This window comes from Corvus hawaiiensis, chromosome 9 (genome assembly GCF_020740725.1).
Source record: "Corvus hawaiiensis isolate bCorHaw1 chromosome 9, bCorHaw1.pri.cur, whole genome shotgun sequence".
NCBI lineage: Eukaryota > Metazoa > Chordata > Aves > Passeriformes > Corvidae > Corvus > Corvus hawaiiensis.
The window spans coordinates 3945464-3958564 of NC_063221.1; the positions used below are offsets into that span (position 1 = coordinate 3945464).

The following is a 13101-nucleotide window of genomic DNA, read 5'->3' on the forward strand; positions in this document are numbered from 1 at the left end:
CACAGTCATTAACTTTCAATCTATTAGGAGAAGAGTAAACGGTAGAAAATAAGCTAAGTAATGACTCAGGCTTTTTGTATGAATGTCACCCTCCATTTCTATCAAATCAGATTACAGCATTTTATTTGGTTAGATTGATCCTGTGATTGTATAACAGAAATAACAAATATGCTGTTTCTACATGACTTTGCCCAGCATCCTGGAAAATCACTGTAATGTTATTTCTTAATTTAGGGCTTCCCACACAAGGAGGAAGGATTACCTCTGACTCTATGTAGAGCACCCATCACTCCACTTCCACCACAAATGGAAAAGTAGATGCTCTGTTGATGTGCCAAGTGGACCCATGGGCCAAGGCCAACAGGATGAGGGTCAACAAGGACAAGTGCTGGGTCCTGCCCTTGGGTCACCCCAGCCCCATGCAGCTCCAGGCTGAGGGGAAGAGTGGCTGGAAAGCTGGAAGAGGCCCTGGGGGTACTGGGGACAGAACCTAAAAATGAGCCCAGGTATGTCCAGGCGGACCAGAGGCCAATGGTCACTGGGCTGTCCCAGCCCTGCTCCAGCCACAGGCCCAGGGCAGTGCCTGTCCCCTATGCTGGCACTGCTGAGGCCCCTCGAGTGCTGTGTCCAGTTCTGGGCCCTCATGGCCAGAGAGACCTTGAGGGGCTGGAGTGTGTTCAGGAAAGGGAACAGGACTGGGGAAGGGGCTGGAGCCCCAGGAGCGGCTGGGAGGGGGAGGAGGGAGCTGGGAAAGGGGCTCAGGCTGGAGGAAAGGAGGCTCAGGGGGGACCTTGTGGCTCTGCACAACTCCCTGACAGGAGGGGGCAGCCGGGGGGGTCGGGCTCTGCTCGCAGGGAACAGGGACAGGAGGAGAGGGAACGGCCTCAGGCTGTGAGGTTGGACATCAGGAAAAATTTCTTCATGGAAAGGGTTGTCAGACATTGGAACGGGCTACCCACAGTGGAGTCCCCATTGCTGGAGGTGTCCAGGGAAGTGCTCTGATCTGGCTGACAAGGTGGGGATCGGTCACAGGCCTTTTCCAACCCCAATGACTCTGTAGTTCTATGACTGCTCTCCCCATGCCTTGCTAAGGAAGCGTGGGTGGGTGGAAGGATTCCGAGCAGAACGGCAAAAAGCTCAACCTTTGTGCCACATTTTTGGAGGGACACTGTGGGGTGAAGCTCATCAAGGAAGTTGACACAGCATAGCTAGATAGGAGATTTTAAGATTTGGAAACCACATTTGACTTCCTGCTATAGGGGAGGTAATAGATGAAAAGCTAGTGAATCTTTTTCTAAAGATGACCTGTTGGCCTGTAAGGAATTACTGAAAGTATAGGTGACACAGCAACAGTGGAAGGAGGGCTGTAAACACTCTAGCAGGGCTGAAACTCTGGAAAAGTCCCAACAATCACCACCAGTTCAAAGTATCACCTTCTCTAGTGCTAAAGGCTACTTCAGAGGCCAAAAGTGAGGAAGACAGAAGTCGCAGAATTATCAGGCCACTGATACACTCCATGTTACAGGAGGCAAGGCCAGGGGAGTCAGGGGCATCAGACATGGTCCTTTAATAAACTTGAATTAGGCTGGATTCAATCCAAGAGAAAAAAACATCCTCCCTATCTTACATTCTGCAAGGAATGGCCTCCCCAACAGGAATATTCAAGAGGCTGGAAGCATCTCTGCCTGAATACCCACACCTGTGTCACATGGGCCATGGAAGTTCCCTGGACAGAAAACCCAGCCAAGTGCTGTAGTTTCCCCATGGACACCATCTTTAGGTCTGCGGAAGAGACAACTGATTCAGGGCACAATGGTTTATGTTACAATTATCCTGCTTACGCAAAGGAATCTTAACAAGAACCACTCGCTGCAACAGCCTGTGGGGTTATGAGAAAAACCCATGTCGCCATACGTGAACTCACTGTACGGCAAACTCACAGAAGGATTTCAACGTGAACCGAGTGAATTCCAAGTAAGGAGTTCATCTATTCAAGGAATGAAATTGAGTTAATACCTTTAAATAAGTGTTCTCCAACATCATATTTTACTTCAACTTAAATCGCACTGGAAATAAAAAACGGCCTTGAGAGGGAAAAAAACAAGCTCAGCTGAGAGATGCCAAGAATACTCTTTAAAAATGGCAACAATCACTATCCTTTCCTACAGAAATCAAAGCCACAAGGCAGAGTGTTTAGATGGCAGAGTCTCAAAACTGGTGAAAAAACCTCAGGCAGCTGACCAGTAATCCCCACTGTGTGGGTCAGGCTTATGTGGGAACCAGCTCACTTGTTTTCCAGCAAGAAGACCAAGAGACAAAGAATGTGAAAAATCTGATGGAAGTTCCATGAAAAAGAATTATTAGCATATAGACCTAAAACAATTACAATGTACTACTCAAGTCCACCTATAATTTGTGTCATTGCAAGACCATCTCTGCAGGTAATTTACTACGAGCACAGTGCAATTAGGAAAAGCAGATGGAAAAATGCCCAGCATTTCTGTACATTAGGAATTTGGAAACTACTTATTCCACAGTTAAACTTTTCATCATATAATCCTGGAATGAAGTGGGTTGGAAGGGACCTTAAAGCCTATCCAGTGCCATCCCCTGCCATGGGCAGGGACACCTTCCACTACCCCAAGTTGCTCCAAGCCCCATCCAGCCTGGCCTTGGACACTTCCAGAGATGTTTGGCAGTTATTTGTTTAAAGGTATTTTCACTTTTGGAAGCCCAGCTTAAGGCTCGCACTTGAATGCTGAGATACTGGGTGCCCCAAGAACCTAGAGCCAGGCTCTCTGAAATGGAAAAACTCACTGCCAGTGGCAGCTTCCAAAGTCTTGCCAGGAATGCAAACACTTATGCAAGAACTCCTAAAATTAAATGATAGACATCTCAACTGCAACACCTGACCGGGCAGAGCTTTTTCTTGACTATGTTCCTTTAAAGCACATGTGAAGGGGGGAAGGAAGGAAAAAACCTCCCCTGCATTTCTTTCTTACCTGGAGCATTGGCAAAACTTTCCACTTGCTCTGCTGCACTGTGGTCAAGAGTTGCTGCCTGCCAAAAGCTCAGGATTCCCCTTCCAGAAGCCTCACTGGTACTGTGGAAAGAACTGTTGCTGCATGATTTAGAGGTCTAGAATCAGCCTCCAAAAATCTCATTCCAAATCCATCCCTGTCCCTTGGGGACAGCATTGACCTCAGCCAACTTCTAAGTATTTCTGGGCCAACGTCTTTTAAAGATTTCATTGAAATCACAAGGGTTTGGTTCTTACATATCTTTAACTTGTCCACGCCTTCATTCCCCTTCTTTTGCTTCCCTGCTGTAAAGTAGGAATGGTTTAAAAACAAAAACTCTAGGGAAAACATTAGAATTACCTTTTATTTAAGTATTTATGGGGTTTTGGGGGAAGAAACCAACATGCAAAGGTGCCTGATCCACTCAGGCTTCAACTGCAGCTGACAGTCCTTCTGCACTACAGTTATGCAGTGGTTTCACACAAAAAACCAACAAAACCAGCTAAAAACGGAAAGAGCTGGTAAAATTAACAGCAGACTTCTGGTCAGGTAACGCACGCAAAACAAATTTAGCTGAACATAAGGTCAATATTTCCTTTCAATATCTGTTTCACTTTTTTTCAGTTCAATTGGTATCAACTTTGGGGATTTCCTGGCATTTTGGCACAGGCTGTAGCCCCGGCCAGCACACCCAGGCTGCTGGCACTGCCAGGCTGGAGGAAGGGCTGCACACACAAGGTGTGTTTTGTCATCTCCCACTCGTCATGTCTGCACAATGTGACTCAGCTTTCTGGTTTTGGGCTCCTCACTCCAAACACGAGCTCTGGTCATCGTCTGCAGCGAAGGGGACAATTGTGCAGCACTTCCTTTGGTCTCTACGGCACTTAAAGCATGACAAAGTTGGAGTGACTCAAGGAAATCTGTCTGGACTTTCTAGTAAAAGTAGTCATGAACAAACTTCTGATGCTGGCATTTTTCAGCCTCTTTAAATGCTGCAAGTAAAATTTATATGGAAATATTTTATGGCTATTGACAAGCTGGAGTCTGAGTAAGTAACATAAATATATGTTTTACACACAAAGACAAACATAGACATGCCCAACGCATATATTATATTTTTGAGAGGAGAGATTAAGTACTTCCATAACAGTGGTCTTTGTCTTGTATCCAACCCTTGGCTGCTGAGCAAAGCCAGACCTGGAGCAAACCCCACCTAGCTCCACACAGCCAAGCCTCTGGCCAAGCAGACCTTCAGCCCTGGATCTGAGCTGTTACACAGAATCCCAGACCGGTTTGGGCTGGAATGGGCCTTAAAGACCATCTCACTCCACCCACAGGGATGCCACTCACTATCCCAGGTTGCTCCAAGCCCTGTCCACACTGGTCTTGGACATTTCCGGGGTTGGGGCAGCCACAACTTCTCAGGAGCAAGCAGCTCCTGAGCTTCCAGCTTGTGTTTGAAGGCAACCTCATTTTGGCAAAGATTTGCTCAGGGGATTTGACTTTCTCCACAAGCCTTGGCTGGGCTCTGCTCCACCCTCCTGTCCTGCTGGAGAGGGTGAGCAGTGGCACCTTCCTGCCCGGAGACCACACTGGGAGCAGTGCCTCACTGCCTCTTCCTGGGCTTCCTCTTTCTGTGCTGTGGCTCTCACAACTTCCCCAAGCTCTCTGTTCCCTGGGCGGCTCTGCCAGCCCTGCCCAGCCAACAAGGCCGTGCTCCTGCTCTTTTCCAAGGGCTTCAATTTTCTGCCCCACCATTTCGGATGGATTCAGAATGCCAACAGTGAAAACGCTGAGCTGTGGCATGAGCTCCAGTGCCACCCCTGCTGATTTAGGAAAAAAGCTTTGAATCAGGTGCCACTTCATTTTTAGGTAACTGTTATTCACACAGCCAAGCCCTGAGAGGATGAAGGGAAGGACTGAAGCCGAAACAAACTGATGCCGAACATTCCCAACTAAGGCTTTGGAGATAGATTAAAACTGGAAATAACATCTTTATACAACTCTTGGAAAATTTTCTCTATCATAAGCAAAAAACAAATAATTTTCTCTTTACTGTAATGTGATTCTGCCAGTACCAGAAGGTTAATTCCATCAGTGGTTACATAAAGCAGAAAAAAACCACAGAACTAACACAACCCATAAAAACACAGCAACTTAAACATGGCCTTCAGGAGTGTGACACAATAATTCTCAGTCACTAAGGAGCCACAAACGATGACTTCAAAAGAAAAAGGGAGGAAGAAACCCCAAATTTACATATCCCCTTGTTAAAAGAGCTTTGCAAAATCAGGGACACAAGGGGGACTTTCATGCTTCTCTCTGAGGCACAGAGGATTGGTTCAGGAAACTTAAATGAACTATGACTACTCTCTTACCAAACTACCTAAGCTTCTAATTTAACTATTTCTTAAGACACCGAGGGCTTACTACCTCCTTTGCCAACTCAAACGCTCTCTCAGCATATTAAACACCCATGGACGTGTTGGCTCTGTGGTAAAAGGGAAATGACTGACACGTTACAGGGCAGAGATTATATAGCACAGGTGTTTGAGCACTTTTCAAGAAGACTTTTTGTAAAGAAAATGTCAATTTGTCAAAGCACTAAGCTGTCAGAAGAAAATGACATCAGTTTAAATAAAACTCTTTGGGGGAAGAGTTTAACCCCATTTATACCCAAAACAGCAGTTAAATGTAAACAGCCACTAAGTGGCCAGTAAAGGTCACTCTCAGCTGTGGGAGAACAACTTTCCCTGCACACAGCATTCCTTTCAGATGGTGATTTTGATTCGGATTTGACTTAATGCCTCGGAAGAAGCCATTTAATTTCACAGAATCATAGAAGGTTTGGATTTGAAGTGACCTTAAAGCCCATCCAGTGCAACCCTGTGCCATGGGCAGGGACACCTTCCACTGTCCCAGGGCGCTCCAAGCCCCATCCAACCTGGCCTTGGACACTTCCAGGGATCCAGGGGCAGCCACAGCTTCTCTGGGCACCCTGTGGCAGGGCCTCCCCATCCTCATAGGGAAGGATTTCTTCCTAATAGCCAATCTAATTTTCTCTATATCAAAAACACCCTTATAAAAATATAACCTGTGTTCTCCAGGCCACAGGGGAGTTGAAGAGCTCACTGAATAACACACTGAGTTAACGAATTTGGGATTCTTGGAAAAAGGAATTTAAGTATCAAAAGCAAAATAACACTTGGAAGCATGTCCCAGCTGAATGTAATCACTCATCAAGAAAGCCTGTGTGGACATGTGCTATTCCAAGTGGAAAATGCCAGAGAAATGCAAGATGTTGGCAGGCTTTGCCATTAGCAAAGAGCTGGTTCTCATTACCATCAGCACAGGCTTCACAGCAGCTCCTTAAGGTCACCTCACAGTGCCTGGGAAAAGCAGAGAGTCTGAGAGTATCGTCCCTGAAACAAACAAAACCCCCTAAAAATACACCAGATTTAGAGAAACCAGGACCTGCTTCCCAGCACCCTCCTCTTAGCAAGCTCCGGTTCCCTTTTGTGGCAGGTTTTTCACCAGCACTGTCCTTAAGTCACAGCTGTAGGGCTGTGGTTACATGGGGAGAACTAGATTCTCTTCACAATACAACAGTCCCCAAACACCAGGTTTGTGAAATTTACAGAGTCCTGCCCTTATCAGGAGATAAAGGGGTGTTACACTCAGTTCTGTGGTTAGAAACTCTTTATCCATTCTCTGTGGATTAAGAAGGAAAAGGATTCAAACAGAACAGCAGCACATGAACAGTTGGTTCTGTATTTTATAGAAATTATCTAGGACAAGAGATGGCCACTGTTGCAATGTTCACTTAACATACACCCATATTTATGAAATTAAAGAACAGATGCGCCTCAAAAGTCTTAAAATTCTCCATTATAGGCCAGTTTTGAAAAACAGAGCACAAGGCAATCAACCAGAAAGCTTCTACTCAGTTACATTCCACCGGTTTACAACCACCTTCTCCCCAAAATGTAGTTTTGTGCTGTTTCTCCCAGGACTGCCAGATGAGGCAGCAGCTGCTGGCTTTGCATAGAGCTCCAGTTTTGCATCTGGGGTCCAAAGGCACAGTTTTTGGGATGGAGCATGCAAAGTGATCGAGCATGCCCCAGCCAGAGCTGCTCCCTGTTCAGTGCAATCACCCACAGGTGCTGTTTGCTTTCCCCTGAGATGGGACAGAATGAAACCTCTGCTTGGGGACATTTGTTTTTAGCATCCATTTGACAGTGCAGTAAGTTAAATGCATGAGTAACACAGTTTTAGGAATCAAACCCTATTTATAATCTCTCTACCCTTGAGAAATAGACATGGTAGTGGGGAGGGGGGGGAAAAAAGCATCACCAAATCAAAAGTAATCTCGCACCGAACCTGTAAGGCCAAATCTTTCTATTTAATAGTATGGCCAAGGCCATACTGGAGCAGATGGGATGAGACAGCCTGGACATGTGCATCCAATTCTTACTCCATCAGCTCCATCTATTCCAACATTCCAGTTACCAGTCTTGTCCTTCATACATGTTTAATAAAATGCAATTCCTTGGGGGCTGGGACTGCCACTTACCACAAGAAATACATACTTGTACAGATCTTACTGTAAGATCTCTGTGTGTGCACAAGCAAGGGCCTTTATAATCCCAGTAAATATAAAAGGATCATTTATTACAGAACTGCACATTCCTAAACATCTTGGCAAAGGATATGAGCACTGATATTACTAGTAGGAAAAGAAATTAAGAGTCTTACTGATTTATGCTGAAATCATTCTAAGGAAAATACAAGATGAATATAAAAGATGAGTCAGTTCAACAGCTTTACTATCAGGTAACCATAAAAACACACAGGTGACTGATACATCTCAAATAGTTCAGAACTTGTGTATGTGGAAGCTTTTGACCCTGTATTTTCTGTCTCCTTCCTAAATTTTCCCTAAATATTTAGGGAAGCTGGGAAGACGGAAAAACAAAGATTTTTGTTTGCAGGCTAAGCTGTACTTTGAAAAATACACTTTCAGCATCCTAAGCTGAAGCAATGTTTTTATCAGGAGAAAAAGCAGCTCTGTATCTTTCTCTCCAAGTTACCCATGCTACCACTCATCTGGAAGGAGATTAACCATCACAATTAAAGAGGGCTTGGACAGCAGCCCAGCTCAGAGACCACAGGCAGGATCCACTCATTCCAGCTACAACACCATCCCCAGGGACTCTGCCCCTCGCACAGAGCAAAGGGCACTCCCAGCACATCATCCCTGTGCTCTGGGGGATCTCTCTTTAGAATCACATGGATTTTATCATGGAAGCACCTGTTTTTCCTCCAGGGATCACTTTAAGAGTCTGGGACACTCCCACACTGACTCCTACTCCAGCTGTTTGTCAGTCTAGATCCTAAAAACGTCCTTCCCTACACGTGCTGAGAATCTTGGAATTCCCAGCACGCAGCAAAAGCATGAACTGAGATGGAAGTGTCATCCCCACAACCCACTCTCTGGGAAAGGAAAACGTTCTGGGAGAAAAGCTGCAGTGTCTGTGTCCCCCTAGCACAGCTGCCAGCTGAGACAGGACCAGCACAGGCTGAGGAAAAACCACTGCTGACAGCCCATAATGAACCCGTGAGAAAATGAATCAAATCTGTACAACTATCAATATATGGTTGATGTTTTCCCCTCACCAACACTGTGGGTTTATTTTTTACAGGAACTAGGTCATACTATATAACGCCACAGAATCCCAGAAGGGACCTTAAAGCCCATCCAGCCCCACGCCTGCCACGGGCAGGGACAACTTCCACTAGCCCACTTTGCTCCAAGCCCCGTCCAAGCTGGCCTCGGACACCTCCACAATGTGTTCAAGCTGGAGAACTAATTGAAATTCCTAAAAATGTCCAAGAATTCTCACTTGCAGTTATTGCCACAATATTTTTCACTTTTAAAGATTAGAGAAAAGATTAAATGCTCACTACTTCCTTTTACTTCTCCCATAATCTGTTTTAAAAAAATATAATAATATTGGAAGCTTCTCGATGCTTTGTTTGGTCCTGCTTTGGGGACCACTCTCCCTTGTCCTAGAGCCCACCTCCCATCCCTGCCTCATGAGCTGAGTAACTCTGCTCCAGACGTTGACACACAGGCTACTGGAAATTGGTACAGTCAGGAAATTTGGGTCATCTCTCTGAGGTAAACAGCAAATGAAAACATTCAGGAAAGTCTGAATACCAAGGTGGTGAGGGGCTGCTTTTTTTCTTATTTTAAAAAAGGAAGAATTCTTTTGAAAGTATTCTGTTACTACATCACGTTATTATAACCTAGGGCAGTGATGAGGTAATTTCCATTACCAAGGCAGGTTCTGGGATTTGTTTTTCAGACTACTGAGAAAGACACAGTTATATCACAGTGCCACAGCAAACACAGACAAGAGTTCATCACCTTGCAGCAAGATCCTGCTGCCTGTTCCCATGAAATCAAAGAGAAATCCTTCCACAAATTATGTGGAGCTTCTGTTTAGAAAAAGACAAATGAAATAAAACCAGACTGGTTGCAAACTCAGTTTAAAAGTGTGTCTCCTGAGTGGCCCCCAGGCCTTAACTGGAAGCTGAATCCCTAGCTGAACCAGAGCTGTAGGGAAGGACCTGCTCTTATTGCTTAAATGATGTCCAGACTGTAAGGCACCAATATTTTTGACAGGTACTTGCTCATCAATGTCAACTAAACAATTAGTTAAGAATTCAGTTTTGCTCCCCCAAGACCACTCCCCCTCCTCGGAACTGCCCTGAAGGATAGGGACACTCTGCTCCACAGCAGTGTTATGTGTCAGGTAAAAAGTAAATCGGAATTTAATCTCTCAACTCCACACATTCACCACAGACCATACAACACTCGGAGCTTTTACCTCTTGAGCTAGAAATTTGCCATGGAAAACTAAGTATTTTCTCATATTTTGTAGTCAGTTCTCATATACTTGAACTTCTGGGTACAAGGGGGAGACACCTTCTCTGGATGCTGCTTGCTTCTATCCCTGGTATTTTCCAGCCCAAGCCATTCAATTAACTTCACGTGATTCGAATTCACAGTTCCCAAGTCTCCAGTTCCACTGCCAACGCTGTCCTGTTCCAGCCTACATGGAAGTCACTGAAGTTGCCACATGCCTGGATGTTGCACATCAATTCAAACACTCCGACAGAGCCATTCCTGTTATTCCTGCAGCAATGTGCATCTGGAAGGTCATTGCTGCATTGCACTTGGGTTTGGCCCTCAACATTGTCAGGAAGAACTGAGGTTATCCAAAGTGTCAGTGAAGTTTGCTCAATGGCTTTGCAGGAATACCTCTGAGGGAAATACTCAGTGCTCACCCCAAGCTCATTATTTTTCCCCTCTGTAGGATGAAAATTCACGAACTGAAGGGAAAAACTAAGGCAAAACCTGAAATATTTCTCATACTAGCTGGTTTAGGCCAACTGGCAAAAGCAACCTATTCAAAGTGTCATGAAAATTATACCCATGATAACAATGTTCAGTGGAACATATTCAAGTTAAAATGAAATCAAGTATGCAACCCTAGTGACGCAGCAGCATTGGATAACTTTTCTTTTCCTCCCCGTTTTGTTTTGTTTTTTTTGGTTTTTCCTCTAATTTTTTTAAGAAAAACAAATCATAAACAGCACTTGGTGCCAAGAGTCAAACTGGTGTTTTCCCAGTGCAGATTGACTGGCCATGCAGGAGGAGATGCATTGATGGGATTTGAGCATAAATCAATATTTGCATTTCTCTTTTGTTATGGATCCCCACCATAGGGGAACAAGAGAGTGCAGAAAGGTGGACAGGGCCAACGTGGAGATTTGGAGAGACAACAGTGCTAGAAGAGCACTTATCTCTACACTGTATATTGAAAACCTCTCACTAACAAAAAGGAACTAAAATAAGCACGTTAATTTTAGATTCATGTTTTCTGTCTGGAATCCTGAGCAGGCTGAACAACTCTTGGTAACCACAAAGCAGCTGATCCCATGCATCAATAGTTTCACGTGCATCTCACCCTACTGAGGTGCGGAACAGCATCTTCTGCCAGGAACATCCACTGCAGTTAAGGTCCTACCCACACCACTGCTCCTCCCTTGGGGTTGGAGCTTTAACCGGGAGTCTGCATCCCATCATCCACATGGCAAGTTCCACACTCAGCAGTTCAGGCAGCCGAAGGGATTTTCCCCAAAGGGAAGGCACAAGGTGCCTGTGGACAAGCTCTGGGCAGCCCCAGCTCACACCAGTTCCCCAGGGAAGGGGACAAACCCCAGTGCAAACCCTGAGCTGCTGGGGAGCACGACCACCAGCACAGGAACTGGTCCCACCACTGAGGCGGCAGCTTCTGCACTGGTGCAGCAGGACGGGCCAGAGGCCGGACAGGGCAAATACCCTGCACCTGTTAAGTGCGGGAGCCGGGTCCCAAAGAGGCACACGGAACCACCATGAAAACCAGGGTGTTCCAGGCCAGGTTGGACAGGGCTTGGAGCAACCTGGGATAGTGGAAAGTGTCCCTGCCCGTGGCAGTGGTTGGGACTGGATGGGCTTTAAGGTCCCTCCCAACCCAAACCATTCCGCGGTTTTGGTCCATGATCACACCAACGTAAACGAACAGGAACCTGCTAAAGGCTGTGGCCAGGAACTCTTACAGGCATTTCTCTCACATCAGACCCAAGAGAAAAGCTGTTCTCGCAGGCATTTTGCGAAATGTTCCCTCTGCAGCCGCCCTGCCGCACTTCCCCACAGCTCCCACGGCCGACTGCTTTACCGCCGGTGCCCGTGCCGGTGCCAGCCGCGGGGACGGCCCCGGCTGGGGACGGAGCTGCGGGACCTGTGCAGGGACCCCGCGGTCCCGCTCCCACCCCGCTCCCCCCGCGCTGCCTCCCCCGTACCTCTCGGAGCCCTCGCGGCCGGGGGTGTCCTCACAGGGACCGTTCCCCGCGGGGGCTCCGCCGGCCCCGGCCCGGCCCGTCCTGTCCCGCCGCGGGGGCGGCTCCGCACCGGCCCCGGCGCCGCTCCTCGCCCGCCCTGCGGCCGCTCCAGCCGCGCCCGGCCCCGCTCCCACCCCGCGTTGCCCCCGCTCCCACCCCGCGCTTACGGCTGCCGGGCTCCGCCAGGCGCGTCCCGCTCCCGCCGCGGGCGGCTCCGCGCTCCGGGTGGGGAGGGGCCCGCGCCGCCGCCGCCGCCTCTTAAGGAGGATCCCGGCGCTGGCCTGGGTTGGTGGGGGACAGGGGATGTGAGGGGGACAGGGAGCGTCAGGGGGAGCAGCGGGTGGGAGAGGGCACAGGGGGTCTGAGGAGGACAGCGGTGGGGCTGTGGTGGCTCTGTCCCTCCGGGCGCTGCGGTGACCGGGCCGAGGGGGACGGAGGAGCCCTGGGCGCTGCCGTGGGGAGAAGGGCGGGCGGGCAGCGCTCGGCCGGAGCCGGAGCGAACGACTGATGTGACAGAAAATTGTAATCAAATAAATGGAAATTGCATTAAAATATCCCTTGCTTTAAAAAACCCTCGCTGTCGCGGCGGCGGTGGGTGTTCCTGTGGGAATATGCCTTCCGCAAGGTGTTTGATTCAGCAGGTGTGACCACAAAACACTTTCTTTCCCTGCAAGTACCTCGCGAACATTTGCAGGTGTAACACTTTCACTTACTGACTCTTGTCTTTGAAAGGATGAGTGTTGAAACAGCAGTGACTGCCCTGTGAACCTCGGCCAGGTCCACCAAGGTGTTGCTTGATCACTCAGTTCCCTTTGGTCCACGTTTACACTTCCATCTAAAAAGTGGAATTTCGAGTCACTATTGATTCTATCAATTTTGCCCTTTGTGATGATTAAAGACCGTAACATTCTCTTCCATTCATTCACATTTTTTCTGTTTTGCTTTAATGGACTTAAAATTGAGGTGTTTTGAAATACGTCTAAATGAAATATATGTCTAAATTGCATTGTATTATTTGCTGCATCGTTTCCTGCTCAAGGGGGAATGGCCTTAAGCTGAAGGAGGGCAGGTTTAGATTAAGAAGGAATTGTTCCCTGTGGGGGTGCTGAGGCCCTGGCACAGGGTGCCCAGA

General features: G+C 47.4%; 1 protein-coding gene across 5 annotated transcripts in view; it reads right to left on the reverse strand.

Annotated features, from left to right (window-relative positions):
• The window catches only part of PLA2G4A (phospholipase A2 group IVA), a 70339-nt gene extending 58126 nt beyond the window's left edge, over nucleotides 1–12213 (reverse strand). The window contains exons 1-2 of one of the 5 annotated variants that reach the window (XM_048313004.1): nucleotides 11931–12034; nucleotides 3003–3103 (exon numbers count right to left, since the gene is read on the reverse strand). The gene's annotated coding sequence lies outside the window, so the exon portion shown is untranslated. Of the gene's footprint in view, nucleotides 1–3002; nucleotides 3104–11930; nucleotides 12038–12136 lie in introns of those variants that run through there. The other 4 variants (XM_048313006.1, XM_048313009.1, XM_048313007.1 and 1 more) reach the window with 4 other exon arrangements.
• Between the last annotated feature and the right edge of the window lie 888 nt (nucleotides 12214–13101).